General features: G+C 42.5%; 1 long non-coding RNA gene across 1 annotated transcript; it reads left to right on the forward strand.

The window, feature by feature from the left end:
• The first annotated feature begins 1,205 nt into the window (after positions 1-1,205).
• On the forward strand, positions 1,206-12,160 carry LOC140000661 (uncharacterized). The gene is made up of 2 exons (XR_011805758.1): positions 1,206-3,991; positions 9,413-12,160. It is a non-coding gene; the product is annotated as an uncharacterized lncRNA (long non-coding RNA).
• The last annotated feature ends 604 nt before the right edge of the window (positions 12,161-12,764 follow it).

Raw genomic sequence — 12,764 nt, forward strand, 5'->3', positions numbered from 1 at the left:
TAAACACTATTTTGTATGCATGTGTACAATTGTTTGCTTACCGATAATCATATATCCGTATTTGCATTTCTAAAACGACAGAAACAATATTGCACGTGTGACCACATGGGAGGTCCGCCAGTCTTACTTTCCAGCAGGCAGAACCCCCTACCTCCTCACAATTACACCTTGTCTTGTGACTGGCAGCCCAAACCTGACTATTTGTCTAGCTTCTGCAGTGGCCATGGGAACACAAAATCCCTCCCCGTGCAACACACTGGGGGCCGACATTTTGTGGCAGGGAGGGAGTGCTCTTCTCACAGTGCCTCTCCGATTGGCTGCATACTGTTCAAGCCACATGCCCTTCACACGCTCGCTGATTGGTGGCTCGCTGATTTGGGCTGGGAAGCGCGAAATGGGAAAATACCTATCTACGAAACTTGCAGTGTGTTTGCTAGTCCGTAAACGTGTATGTATATCTACAAATAAACGGAATATGTGTAATCTACATGGTGTTTTTCTACAGATAAACACTATTTTGTATGCATGTGTGCAATTGTTTGCTTACCAGTAATCATATATCCGTATTTGCATTTCTAAAAGGACAGAAACAATATTGCACGTGTGACCACATGGGAGGTGCGCAGGTCTTACCCTCCAGCAGGCAGAACCCCCTACCTCCTCACAATTACACCTTGTCTTGTGACTGGCAGCCCAAACCTGACTATTTGTCTAGCTTCTGCAGTGGCCATGGGAACACAAAATCCCTCCCCGTGCAACACACTGGGGGCCGACATTTTGTGGCAGGGAGGGAGTGCTCTTCTCACAGTGCCTCTCCGATTGGCTGCGTGCTGTTCAAGCCACATGCCCTTCACACGCTCGCTGATTGGTGGCTTGCTGATTTGGGCTGGGAAGCGCGAAATGGGAAAATATCTATCTACGAAACTTGCAGTCTGCGTGTGTGTATGCATACGTGTATGTATATCCACACTTAAATGTAAATATGAGTAATTAGATCCAGTGCTCTACAAAGACACATTATTATTTATACACGTATCCATTTATTTACTTTCTTGTAATCGTATAAACATATTTCATTTCTAGAAACTCTGAAACAATACTGCACGTGTGCAGTATGGTTTTAAGCAATAAAGTCGAAAAAGCAAGGGGCAAACATCTGAAAACTTGGCTAAGACCCAGCAGTTTATATGGCTCCAAAAAGGTAGCGTACCATGACAGCCTGTGCCAGATCTTGCCATGCAGTGCTGGTCCTCTTCTCCACATTGCTGACAGCAGCCGAGGCTGAACGGACTCAGAGAAACAATTTCAGCTGCTGCTGCCAAGATTGCCTTGCATTTGCAGGAAAAAGTCCTCACGTGAACTGCCAAATTTCTGCAACACCACTTCTGGGAGAAGGAAGTACAGTTCATTTTGCCGAGGAACAGAAGCGCCGCTGGCTTTGAAGAGCAGAGCTGCCGAAGGCACTGCCTCGAGCTCCCAGAGCTGTCCTCCCTGACACCGGCCACAAAGGAGCAACAGAGCAGGGAAGCAAAGAATCCTTTGAGAGATAAGCATTCTTATGCTACAGCAAGCCGAACATGCTCCACACACAGCAATGTGCTCCGTAGATGGGGCGTTAGGCAGCCTTGCCTTTGCCTTACAAGAGACATTCCTCAAGCTCCTCTTGAAACTCACATGACGTAAACCATCCTGACCGCCTGGAGATGACTGTAGACAACTTGGCTCAGCCGGAAGGTTAGGCGGCTTCCTGAGACACCTCTTGCCGCAGGCCATCAGCGGCCCCTGTCACCGCTCCCAGGCTTCCAAGAACCTCCCACCAGTCCTACCCTCCAGCAGGCAGAACGCCCCTACCTCCTCCCCAGTACGCCTTCTCTTGTGACTGGCAGCCCAAACCGGCCTCTGAGTCTAGCTTCTGCAGTGGCCATGGGAACAAGAAATCCCTCCACGTGCAACACACCGGGAGCCGACATTTTGTGACAGGGAGGGAGCGCTCCTCTCACAGTGCCTCTCTGATTGGCTGCATGCTGTTCGAGCCACATGCCCTGAATTCACCCACTGATTGGTGGCCCGCTGCCTTTTGGCTGGGAAGCGCTAAATGCGAAAATATCTATCTACGGTACTTGCGGCGTGTGCTGGCCACTAGACACAAGGGAGAGAGGCCGCTTGGATACAAAGCACCCTCTGAGGCCACAGCACCCTCATTCTGCAGCAAGCAGTGGACAGCAACATGCTGTGCAGATGGGGCATTTGGCAGCCCTGGCTTTGCCTTAGTAGAGAAGTGCCTCAGACTCATCTGAAACTCATGTGGCAGAAACCACCCCAACCCCTTGGAGAGACCAGGAGACAACTTGGATTGGCAAGAAAAGTAGGTGGTTACTGAGACACCTCATGCAGTGGGTCATCAGCGGCCTCTGTCACCGCTCGCAGGCTTCCAATAACCTCCCATCAGTCTTACCCTCCAGCAGTTAGAACATCCCTGCCTCCGCCCAATTACGCCTTCTCTTGTGACTGGCAGCCCAAACCGGCCTATGCGTTTAGTTTGTGCTGAAGTCCCTGAAAACAGGAAGTCACTCCACGTGCAACACACTGGGGGCCGACATTTTGTGGCAGCCACTATTTGCAGATGGCCGACATTTTGTGGCACGGAGGGAGTGCTCTTCTCACAGTGCCTCTCCGATTGGCTGCGTGCAGTTCAAGCCACAAGCCCTTCACACACTCGCTGATTGGTGGCTCGCTGATTTGGGCTGGGAAGCGCGAAATGGGAAAATACCTATCTACGAAACTTGCAGTGTGTTTGCTAGTCCGTAAACGTGTATGTATATCTACAAATAAACGGAATATGTGTAATCTACATGGTGTTTTTCTACAGATAAACACTATTTTGTATGCATGTGTACAATTGTTTGCTTACCGATAATCATATATCCGTATTTGCATTTCTAAAACGACAGAAACAATATTGCACGTGTGACCACATGGGAGGTCTGCCAGTCTTACTTTCCAGCAGGCAGAACCCCCTACCTCCTCACAATTACACCTTGTCTTGTGACTGGCAGCCCAAACCTGACTATTTGTCTAGCTTCTGCAGTGGCCATGGGAACACAAAATCCCTCCCCGTGCAACACACTGGGGGCCGACATTTTGTGGCAGGGAGGGAGTGCTCTTCTCACAGTGCCTCTCCGATTGGCTGCATACTGTTCAAGCCACATGCCCTTCACACGCTCGCTGATTGGTGGCTCTGATATAGTATAAACTCACTTTAGAATAAAACTTGTGGTTAAAAGTTAGCAAGGACAAAGTAAACGACATCTTGTTATCTGTAGACCTTTTGTTATGTTTAAGCATCTTGTTATTTGAAAACATCCCAGTATCTGTTAACCGTTAGTCAGGCTGAGACTTGAGATAACTTGAGTCAATTGTCTTGTCTTGTTAACTGAGACTTCCTGTTATCTGCCGACCCTCAGTTAAACTGAAAGCCAACTCAGCATTTTTACAGCTTGGAAAACAACTGATTAAGCAAAGGTGAAAAGTGCATTACGAGGAAGACCTACGGCCTTCCTCCCAAAGACCACTGCCCACATCCTGGAGACCCCGGCCCACAATTCTTGGAAGGCTTTGCGCAAGCGCAAGGACTGATAAGCTAATTAGCATACGAAGCGAGGGTAGGCGGGGTTAGGTGATGAATATGTATGCATGCTAATTGAATATTCATTGTTTTGCTGTATAAATATGAGATATTTTGTCACTTCGGACATGCACGATAGGCGGAAGGATCCCCCGTGCATCCAGCGCTGCAATAAAGAATATACCACTTAAGGAAATTTCGGCTTTGATCTTTAAATCAATTTGGCACCCCAGATGGGACAACCTCTCTGCCGGTCCGCAGGACCCGCTGGGGACAGGACTCCCTAGGGTACCCCCGGGATTTCCCGGAGGGACTCCTCGACTCACCGGATCACTGCGGAGGCAGACAAGGACCCCATCATTGTAAGTGAGTATATTCTTTATTCTGGTTTGGTTTTCTGGTAGACCGGTCATCTGGGACTGTCCAGTAAGTCGGAAGGTGATCTTCTGCAGGACAGTATTTGGTATATACTTTGTGGTTAGTACCACAAGTATATCTGGGGACCTTGAGGTCCATCTGTATCTGGAACTGTCTGTTAAGTCGGAAGGTGATCTTCTGCGAGGCAGTGTTTGGTATATACTTTGTGGTAAGCACCATAAGTATATTTGGGGACCTTAAGGAAAGAGCTCGCTTTAAGGTCCATCTGGAATTGTGTTGCCTACTTTGGTTTTCTGACTCATGGAGTGTGATATTTAACTCTGGTTATTGTTACTGCGATTTTGGCTATTTTCTTGGTGATAATAGTAGTTTCGTGGCGTTGTTATAAGAAAGATATCGTTACAGTGTTACATATCTTGGTTTTCTGACCTATCGCGTGTGGAATTTGACTCTGATTATTGTTATTGTGATTTTGGCAATATCTCCTGGTAATAATAGTAGTTTTGTGACATCGCTATTGAAAGATACCTGTGTGCCCACAGTTTTGTAAGTGATACATGTATTCTGAGAGTGTGAACTGGAAAATGGGGGGACGAGTAAGCAGTGAAATTCCTAAGAAAAGTACGTTGGGCTGTATTTTGAGTTATTGGAAGGATATAGGGGGGGCTCCGGGTGGAAGTGAAAATAAGAAAACTCTGACAAAATATTGTACTCAATGGTGGCTGCTTTATAAGCTGGAATGTTGGAAAAAGTGGCCTTTTAATGGAGCTTTACAATGTTGTTTTTGAGAAGGAAAATAGGATGGAATGTTGTATACTGATGTTGTTTCAGCATCTTGGAGGGAAAAGGTACGGAATTAAGTTGGTCCCTAACTGTGCTTTTGATGCTGGCATTAGAAAAGTACAGGCTGGAGAAAGATAAAGGAAGTGTTAAAAGGGTTATTGCAAGTGTTAAAGGTGTTTGAAGTTGAATGAGCAGGGAAAGAGGATGTAGGAATGTTAACAGTTCTGCCTCGGCCTGGGGCTGAGACCTTAAAATCTTGGGTGTTAGCCCTCTGGGGCAAAGGGATCATGATGAGTCCCAGAGAGTTGTCACAGAAACAGAAAAGCAGTTAACTCTGAAAACAACCTGAGTTCATGTGTGAGCTCAGATTGCCGATGGGATCGCTCAGGGAACTGTGGACAATTGCATTTTCCTGACCGACCCCCACTAAGACCCTCATCATCCTGAAAATTATGAACGGTTAAGTAAATACTAGAATCTGGACGATTTGGGAATTGAGAATATGCTTCCAACAAGGTCTAAAAGAAACCCCTGTGGAATTTTTGGACCAACTCTGAAATGTAATGAGGAAGAAAGAAAAAAAAAAAAAACAAAAAAACAAAAAAAAAACAAACGGTTTGGACCTGGCTTCAGAGGACAAATTGACTAGCCTTTTTCTAGGGTAATCATCGGCCCCTGATTTCAACAGGTCTAATGGGGACCCGGGGAATCTACCCTAGCAGATCCTCCACTGATTATAATGAAGTTAGGAGAGGAACAGAAGTGAAATTTCTTATTGATATGGGGCAACGTATTCAGTTCTAAATCAAGCATTAATGCCTTTACGGAATGATTATGTTAAGGTAAAAGGGTGTAACCGAAAAGGCTTATTTTTGTGAACCTTTGAAATACAAGTTGGGGAAATGTTATATATGGAGTGGTAATTCGTGTCGAGAAAATGGTTGATATTAACAAAGAAGGGTGATTCAGGAGACTCCATGCAGTCTGGGGTTTCTTGTTCTCCAGCCATTAAGGCATGGATGTTTCTGGGTGTTTGCTGTTGTTGTTACATTCAAAGTTGTTTGACTAATTAAACAGTTGTTTTGAAAAGAACTGCTGTGGAGAGAAGGGTATTAGAGGGGAGCCTGCTTCTAAAAAAAAAAAAAAAAAAAAAAAAAAAAAAAAAGGCAACACTATGAAGTTACATCAGTACAGAAGCAGGAAAAAGAAGTGAAGAGGAACAGGCTGGCAGAATGGGGACTGTTAAGTTATGGAACTCAAAGGATTGTTTGTTACCTATCCTGATTGTATGTATGTATAGGCATACTCAGGTTATTATGTAAAGCAATGTTCTGTATACATGTATTTAGAACGTTTGATGTTTGTGTGTGCGTGTTGGAGCGTAGACTCCCTGCACACCCAGCGCTGTTTACTTGCCTTTTATATACCTTTTAGAAATATTTGTTTTATAAATATTACAAAATTCAGACCTCATTTATAACAGGAAACAAATGGGGATACATAGGTTTTTATATCTACCTGGATCTCCAAAATCTCTATTAGGTTGAGATCTGTTAGAACAATTAGAAGCAGAAATTATCTTCGAAAAAAGGAAAATGGAATTAAGGATAGGAGAAGAACAACTAATAAATGTGTTAAGCCTGGCACTAATACAAACCGACCCTAAAAGTGAAACACCCTTAGAGATCATAAATCAAGTATATCCAGGAGTTTGGGCCACTGAAGTCTCTGGAAGAGCTAAAAATGTGACCCCGATAATTATTAAATTAAAGCCAGGAGAGAAACCCATTAAGGTTAAGCAATATCCTTTGAGGATAGAAGATAGGAAAGGAATTAAAGAGATAATTGATAGATTTATACAGTATGGATTATTGATTGAATGTGAATCAGAATACAATACACCCATATTGCCAATTAAAAAGGCAGATGGAAAAAGATATAGGCTAGTTCAGGATCTGAGGGCCATAAATAAGATCACTGTGGATATACATCCAGTAGTGGCAAACCCTTATACTTTGCTGACTAAATTAAGGAATAGTCAAGTCTGGTTTACCGTACTGGATTTAAAAGATGCCTTCTTCTGCCTACCTTTAGCCACTGAAAGCCAAAACCTATTTGCCTTTGAATGGGAAAACCCTGACTCAGGCAGAAAGACACAGTTAACGTGGACAGTGCTACCACAAGGATTCAAGAATAGCCCCACTATTTTTGGAAACCAATTAGCAAAGGAACTTGAAACTTGGATACCTCCGGACACTGAAGGGGCTTTGTTACAATACGTAGATGATCTCTTAATAGCTACCGAGACTAAAGAGAGTTGTATTCAATGGACTATAAGTCTCCTTAATTTTCTGGGTTTAAATGGATAACGAGTCTCTCAACAGAAAGTCCAGCTGGTTCAACAACACGCGACCTACTTGGGATTTGGAATTTCGGGAGGTCAGCGAGAACTAGGAACTGAACGTAAGGAAGTCATTTGCCGGACTCAGAACCCCAAATGGTAAAGGAGCTACGAACCTTTCTAGGAATGACAGGTTGGTGTCGCCTTTGGATTTATAATTATGGACTAATGGTAAAGCCTCTATATGAATTGATAAAGAGTAATCAGTCAAAGTTAGTCTGGACTAGAGAAGCACGAAACGCCTTCAAACAACTTAAACGAGAATTGATGCAAGCTCCAGCTTTGGGATTACCGGATCTTTCGAAACCCTTCTGGTTGTTTTCTCATGAGAGACAAGGGATAGCTTTGGGAGTACTAGCACAAAGATTGGGTCCCTATAAACGAGCAGTAGCTTACTTCTCTAAACAATTAGATGAAGTAAGTAAAGGATGGCCCGGATGCCTTCGAGCTGTTGCAGCTGTTGTTATCAATATACAAGAAGCTCGGAAGTTTACAATGGGACAGAAAATGATAGTGTTAGTCTCCCATACGGTCTCAACAGTTTTGGAACAAAAAGGAAACCACTGGCTTTCACCACAGAGATTTTAAAATATCAAGCAATATTAGTAGAACAAGATGATGTGGAAATTGTGGTCACTAACGTCGTAAATCCAGCTTCTTTCCTTAGCAGAACTCTGGATGAACCTATAACTCATGATTGTATAGAAACAATGGAGACTGTGTATTCTAGTCGACCTGATCTTAAGGAGGAACCTTTAGAAGATGCTGATGAATCTTGGTATACTGATGGGAGCAGCTTTGTAAAACAAGGACAACGTAAGGCAGGATATGCTGTTACAACTGCTCAACAGGTAATCGAGTCTAAACCATTACTCCCTGGGACGTCCACCCAGAAAGCACAGGTAATTGCACTTACGTGAGCACTGGAACTGGCAGCAGGAAGGAAAATAAATATTTGGACAGATTCTAAATATGCATTCGGCGTGGTACATGCTCATGGAGCAATTTGGAAAGAACGTGGATTGTTGACTGCCCAGGGATAAAACATGCTGAAGAAATTTTAAGGTTGTTAGAGGCAGTAAAACAACCAGAAAAGGTAGCTATCATGCATTGTCGGGGACACCAAAAGGGGAATGCTGATTTTGAAATTGGAAATCGATTGGCAGATCAGGAGGCTAAACGGGCAGCTGAAATAATTGAGGTGAAGGCAATGTCTTTGATACCAGACGGTAAAATCCAAACTATGTACAGGGACCAAAAACCAAATTATACAAAAGAAGACTTAAAATTAATTGAAGATTTGAAAGGTAAAAGGAAACCAGATGGATGGGTATATTTAAAAGATAACCGTGTGATAATACCCTCTAATTTGATACGGCCCATAGTTCTCACAGAACATAATAAAACACATTGGGGAGCTGACACATTGCATAAGAGCATGAGTCAGACATTAGTAGGACGAAATTTATACACAACAATAAAACAAGTAACTCAACAATGTAGCATCTGTTTACGTAACAACCCCAATACTAAGAATAGAATAAAATTTGGAATAATTAGTAAAGGAAATTATCCAGGACAACAGTGGCAAATTGATTTTTCAGAACTCCCTAGAAAAGGGGGGTTTCGTTATTTACTGGTTTTGACTGACACATTTTCTGGTTGGCCCAAAGCTTTTCCCTGTCGAACAAACAAAGCAAGAGAAGTGGTTAAAGTCTTGTTAAATGAAATAATACCACGCTACGGGATTCCAGTAGCAATGTCTTCTGATAGAGGTTCACATTTTTGTGCACAAGTGGTACAACAGATAAGTAAGATCTTAAAGATAGATTGGCAACTACATACCCCTTATAGACCACAGGCAAGTGGACAGGTAGAAAAAATGAACCATTTAATTAAACAACAAATAGCTAAAATCGGACAAGAGGCTAATTTGTCATGGCCTCAATCCCTCCCTTTAGCATTACTCAGAATTAGAGTTAAACCTAGAGTAAAAGAGAATTTGAGCCCCTTTGAAATTTTATATGGAAGGCCATATCAATTTCTATTTAGTGGGGAGGATCTAACGCAGCTGGGATCAGAATATTTATATACTTATATAACTGAACTTCAAAAACAATTAAATAAAGTACATAAATTTGTGTTAGGGACCAGAGCTAGAGGGTTGGATCAACCAATCCACCCCTTTAAGCCTGGGGACTATGTATATATAAAGATTTTTTCAGGACAACCCCTAGAGGAGAAATGGAATGGACTGTATCAAGTGTTGCTGACAACTCACACTGCTATCAAGATTAGAGAACAAACCGCTTGAATCCACTATTCCCGAGTGAAGAAGGCTCCAGGAGCTCCTTGAAAAGTAACACTAGGTGACAATGAACTGAAACTAAAGCTTAGTCGATCAAGATGAGGACATTATGGTCGGGAGTATTTGGTAATATAGTTGGTAGAAAATTTGTTCATAGAATTGTTTTGTTTTTATGGCTTATAGTTGTAATTGTGATTCAAGAAGGTGCCTCTGTGATAATAGAGAATGGTGGGTGGCCTTGAACTAAAGCCGTAACAACAGAGGATAAGAACTTTAATGGAAAGTTATCAGTTATGGTCATCTGGCGAACAAATGGTAACTATTTATAAAAACCATCAGAATGGTGAAAATTAGGAGAAGAGTGGACACAAGATAATGTATCCTGAGCTCTTAGTTGTATGCAAGCACAGTTATGGTTGCAGGCAACGGCTGCCTTGATCATTAGGGAAGGAAGTAAAGGCATTTTTCCGGCTGAAGTCCAAAAGGCAGTCTGGGACAATGCCAATGATTTTGAGAAGTTCCAGTCCTCATGGACCCTGGTAAATTGTACTTATGCCCATTAATAACATGGCTACTGCCTTCGTGCTTACTATACGGATGGAGAATGGGAAATGGCAGTCTGTAAATCTAGAATCATGTGTTACCGGGGAACAACGAGGATTTATTTGTGAAAGCAATACAATTGAGGCTCAGGATGTATGTTTTGACACGGAGCAAGGTATTTGTCACTTTGAAATTCATCCAAATACTAGCCAAAAGAATGTGCTTGTATATGTTGGTCAAGGGTGTGTGTGTTTAAGAACTGCTTGTGATTTTGTAGAAGTAGATAAGGAGAACATAACTCTCCATAGCAAACATCATTCTAATTTCTGTATTTATAACTTTGTTAGAATCGTTGGGTGTGATATTCTATATTTGGCACCAGTGGTATCCCACCAGCTGATCAAGTCTAACAACACAATGTATCATAAGTTACTACCTACACCTATTGGGATGAACCTCACACTAGTGAAGCAACTAGTTAAACACCAAGACCTGATTAGAATTTTAAAAGGCATTCAGGAAAATGTAGAGAAGACTCTAATTACTGTCCATCGTGATACAAAGGAAATAAGCAGAGTTTTGCAAAGAGTAAAACGAGACACAAGTCACAACTGGTGGGATACACTTTTTGGATGGTTGCCAACTGTAACTGGGATTTTGAACACATTGAGTCACCCAATTATTGTTTTATTGATATTAGTTGGTGTAAGTTTAATATTGTCTTTTGTATTACTTGTTTGGAATTGGAAATTGTTACAACGAATGTCCATGTTAACCTCCTTGACAAATGTGCATGGTCAGGTATTGAGGGGTACATATCATAAAGACTGGGAAGAAAATTTCCGTATTAAGTAAAAGAATTTACTAGATTTTCCAGAAAAGGGGGGAATGATATAGTATAAACTCACTTTAGAATAAAACTTGTGGTTAAAAGTTAGCAAGGACAAAGTAAACGACATCTTGTTATCTGTAGACCTTTTGTTATGTTTAAGCATCTTGTTATTTGAAAACATCCCAGTATCTGTTAACCGTTAGTCAGGCTGAGACTTGAGATAACTTGAGTCAATTGTCTTGTCTTGTTAACTGAGACTTCCTGTTATCTGCCGACCCTCAGTTAAACTGAAAGCCAACTCAGCATTTTTACAGCTTGGAAAACAACTGATTAAGCAAAGGTGAAAAGTGCATTACGAGGAAGACCTACGGCCTTCCTCCCAAAGACCACTGCCCACATCCTGGAGACCCCGGCCCACAATTCTTGGAAGGCTTTGCGCAAGCGCAAGGACTGATAAGCTAATTAGCATACGAAGCGAGGGTAGGCGGGGTTAGGTGATGAATATGTATGCATGCTAATTGAATATTCATTGTTTTGCTGTATAAATATGAGATATTTTGTCACTTCGGACATGCACGATAGGCGGAAGGATCCCCCGTGCATCCAGCGCTGCAATAAAGAATATACCACTTAAGGAAATTTCGGCTTTGATCTTTAAATCAGCTCGCTGATTTGGGCTGGGAAGCGCGAAATGGGAAAATACCTATCTACGAAACTTGCAGTGTGTTTGCTAGTCCGTAAACGTGTATGTATATCTACAAATAAACGGAATATGTGTAATCTACATGGTGTTTTTCTACAGATAAACACTATTTTGTATGCATGTGTACAATTGTTTGCTTACCGATAATCATATATCCGTATTTGCATTTCTAAAAGGACAGAAACAATATTGCACGTGTGACCACATGGGAGGTCTGCCAGTCTTACTTTCCAGCAGGCAGAACCCCCTACCTCCTCACAATTACACCTTGTCTTGTGACTGGCAGCCCAAACCTGACTATTTGTCTAGCTTCTGCAGTGGCCATGGGAACACAAAATCCCTCCCCGTGCAACACACTGGGGGCCGACATTTTGTGGCAGGGAGGGAGTGCTCTTCTCACAGTGCCTCTCTGATTGGCTGAATGCTGTTCAAGCCACATGCCCTTCACACGCTTGCTGATTGGTGGCTCGCTGATTTGGGCTGGGAAGCGCGAAATGGGAAAAAACCTATCTACAAAACTTGCAATGTGATTGCTAGTCTGTAAACGTGTATGTATATCTACAAATAAATGGAATATGTGTAATCTACATGGTGTTTTTCTAAAGATAAACATTATTTTGTATGCATGTGTGCAATTGTTTGCTTACCAGTAATCATATATCCATATTTGCATTTCTTAAAGGACAGAAACAATATTGCACGTGTGACCACATGGGAGGTGCGCAGGTCTTACCCTCCAGCAGGCAGAACCCCCTACCTCCTCACAATTACACCTTGTCTTGTGACTGGCAGCCCAAACCTGACTATTTGTCTAGCTTCTGCAGTGGCCATGGGAACACAAAATCCCTCCCCGTGCAACACACTGGGGGCCGACATTTTGTGGCAGGGAGGGAGTGCTCTTCTCACAGTGCCTCTCCGATTGGCTGCGTGCTGTTCAAGCCACATGCCCTTCACACGCTCGCTGATTGGTGGCTTGCTGATTTGGGCTGGGAAGCGCGAAATGGGAAAATATCTATCTACGAAACTTGCAGTCTGCGTGTGTGTATGCATACGTGTATGTATATCCACACTTAAATGTAAATATGAGTAATTAGATCCAGTGCTCTACAAAGACACATTATTATTTATACACGTATCCATTTATTTACTTTCTTGTAATCGTATAAACATATTTCATTTCTAGAAACACTG

Source organism: Anas platyrhynchos, chromosome Z, assembly GCF_047663525.1.
Source record: "Anas platyrhynchos isolate ZD024472 breed Pekin duck chromosome Z, IASCAAS_PekinDuck_T2T, whole genome shotgun sequence".
NCBI classification, from domain to species: Eukaryota; Metazoa; Chordata; class Aves; order Anseriformes; family Anatidae; genus Anas; species Anas platyrhynchos.